The following is a 3,260-nucleotide window of genomic DNA, read 5'->3' on the forward strand; positions in this document are numbered from 1 at the left end:
TTTTGAGAAAAATAGCTAGAGCCTTTAGTTTGGTCAGATTTGAAAGTTCCAAAAAACTAGCAAATTTTGTGTTTGTCAAAACTTCAAACGGCCATAACTTTTGCTCCGGTTATCAGAATCGCAATTATTATATATGCATTTGGGGTAGAAAAAAATTTCCTAAGCCGTGGCAGCCTGCCATAGGCCGGCTGAGGTCTCCATCATCCAAAATAAGTGATTCTGTCAAAAGTTTTTTATTTTTCAAGTTTTATTCACTTATTTTTCTTAACCTACCAATTTTATCTTTCATAGTTAGACTTTGAATTTTTGTCTGAAATTTTTTGTGCTATCTTCTCATCATTTTATAAGGTTGCTCACAAAATTTCAAGTCATTTGGATATCATTTGAGGGTAGCTGTAGTTCAAACCTACACCTTTATTTACATGACAAAGCAACTAGTTGTGTGCATGCTGAATGTAGTGTATGACTAGAGGCAATCCATCTGACTTACAACCCTTTGATCCTGAGATAGATAGGACATTTCATAGATTAGTTAGGCATCATTTTATACCTTTTGATCATTCTGAGCATTCCATAACTGGTGAATCTGTGCATTCTGTTATTGGTGATTTTGAACATCCTGATCTTGAGCATTATAATTTTGAGCATTCTGATTCTGAGCATTCTGATTTTGCACATTCTGAGAACATGGCACAACCTCCACCTCGTGAGAGGACTCTAAGGGAAATGGCTGCACCTGATTTCACATATGAAAGCTTGTGCATCCAATACCCTGATGAGGATGTCCCATATGTTCTTAAAACTGGACTGATTCATTTGCTTCCAAAGTTTCATGGCCTTGCAGGTGAAGACCCGCACAAACATTTGAAAGAATTTCACATTGTCTGCTCCACCATGAAACCCCCAGATGTCCAAGAGGATCACATATTTCTGAAGGCTTTTCCTCATTCATTAGAGGGAGTGGCAAAGGACTGGCTGTATTACCTTGCCCCAAGGTCCATCACGAGCTGGGATGACCTTAAGAGAGTATTCTTAGAAAAAAAATTCCCTGCTTCCAGGACCACAGCCATCAAGAAGGATATCTCAGGTATTAGACAACTCAGTGGAGAGAGCCTGTATGAGTACTGGGAGAGATTTAAGAAACTATGTGCCAGTTGCCCCCACCATCAGATTTCAGAACAGCTTCTTCTCCAATATTTTTATGAAGGACTCAGTAATATGGAGAGAAGTATGATAGATGCTGCCAGTGGTGGAGCCCTTGGAGACATGACTCCTGCTGAAGCCAGAAATTTAATTGAGAAGATGGCCTCCAACTCCCAGCAGTTTAGCGCCAGAAATGATGCCATAGTCATTAGAGGAGTGCATGAGGTAGCTACAAACCCATCTGCATCATCTGAAACTAAGAAGCTTGAAGGCAAACTGGATGCATTGGTTAACTTGGTAACCCAGCTGGCCTCGAATCAGAAATCTGTACCTGTCGCAAGGGTTTGTGGTTTGTGCTCCTCTACTGACCACCATACAGACCTTTGCCCTTCCATGCAGCAACCTGGAGCAATTGAGCAGCCTGAAGCTTATGCTGCAAATATTTACAATAGACCTCCTCAACCTCAGCAGCAAAATCAACCACAGCAGAACAATTATGACCTCTCCAGCAACAGATATAACCCTGGATGGAGGAATCACCCTAACCTCAGATGGTCCAGCCCTCAGCAACAACAGCAGCCTGCTCCTTCCTTCCAAAATGCTGCTGGCCCAAGCAGACCATACATTCCTCCACCAATCCAACAACAACAACAACCCCAGAAACAGCCAACAGTTGAGGCCCCTCCACAACCTTTCCTCGAATAACTTGTGAGGCAAATGACTATGCAGAACATGCAGTTTCAGCAAGAGACCAGAGCCTCCATTCAGAGCTTAACCAATCAGATGGGACAATTGGCTACCCAATTGAATCAACAACAGTCCCAGAATTCTGACAAGCTGCCTTCTCAAGCTGTCCAAAATCCCAAAAATGTCAGTGCCATTTCGTTGAGGTCGGGAAAGCAGTGTCAAGGACCTCAACCCGTAGCACCTTCCTCATCTGCAAATGAACCTGCCAAACTTCACTCTACCCCAGAAAAAGGTGATGACAAAAATTTACCTAACAATTTCTATGCAGGTGAATCTTCTTCCACAGGTAATTCTGATTTGCAGAAGCAGCACATTCCCCCTCTTCCATTCCCTCCAAGAGCAGTTTCCAACAAAAAAATGGAAGAGGCAGAGAAAGAGATCTTGGAAACGTTTAGAAAAGTAGAGGTAAACATACCTCTGTTGGATGCAATAAAGCAAATTCCAAGATATGCCAAATTCTTGAAGGAAGTGAACGAATTAGCATGGGCAGAAATGTCTCCGCATTGATTGGTAAATCTGTTCCTCAAATTCCTGAAAAATGCAAAGATCCAGGTACATTCAGCATACCTTGTATTATAGGGAATAGTAAGTTTGACAATGCCATGCTAGATTTAGGAGCCTCTGTTAGTGTTATGCCTCTGTTGATTTTTAATTCTCTATCTCTAGGTCCCTTGCAGTCAACTGATGTGGTAATTCATTTAGCTAATAGAAGTGTTGCCTATCCTGTTGGTTTCATAGAAGATGTCTTAGTTAGAGTTGGTGAACTGATTTTCCCTGTTGATTTTTATATCTTGAATATGGAAGATGGATTTTCTCAAGGATCAGTTCCCATCATTCTAGGCAGGCCGTTTATGAAAACTGCTAGAACTAAGATAGATGTATATGCAGGCACACTATCCATGGAATTTGGTGATATAACTGTTCATTTTAATATTCTGGATGCTATGAAATACCCATCTGAAGATCTTTCTGTATTTCGTGCTGAAATAATTGACCATGTTGTTGATGAATACATGACTGATCTTTATTCTAATCTACATGCTTCTCACTCTTCATGCATTGAGTCTGAAATTGTACTTGATCATATGTCTGAATTTGATGCTGAGAGTGAATCTGAGAGTGATATTGATTGCATGTCTGGTGGTGGTGTTTTACCTCTCGAGATTGATTTTATAGAGTCAGATAGGACTAACCATGTTTCAGGAAGTACACATACCTCTGACTTTCTTTATGAGGTAAAGGCTGAGAAACCATCTCCTTCTACCACTGTCCAGCCGACCACACCAGAATTGAAGCCTCTGCCATCAAATTTAAAATATGCTTACTTGGATGATAGCAAGAGTTTTCCAGTGATTATATCTTGTTAGTGC

General features: G+C 40.9%; 1 non-coding gene across 1 annotated transcript; it reads right to left on the reverse strand.

Moving 5' to 3' along the window:
- Positions 1–1,065: 1,065 nt before the first annotated feature.
- Positions 1,066–1,172, reverse strand: LOC113000000 (small nucleolar RNA R71). The gene has a single exon (XR_003265273.1). It is a non-coding gene; the product is annotated as a small nucleolar RNA R71 (small nucleolar RNA).
- Positions 1,173–3,260: the final 2,088 nt, after the last annotated feature.

Source organism: Glycine max, chromosome 17 (genome assembly GCF_000004515.6).
Source record: "Glycine max cultivar Williams 82 chromosome 17, Glycine_max_v4.0, whole genome shotgun sequence".
Lineage (NCBI taxonomy): Eukaryota > Viridiplantae > Streptophyta > Magnoliopsida > Fabales > Fabaceae > Glycine > Glycine max.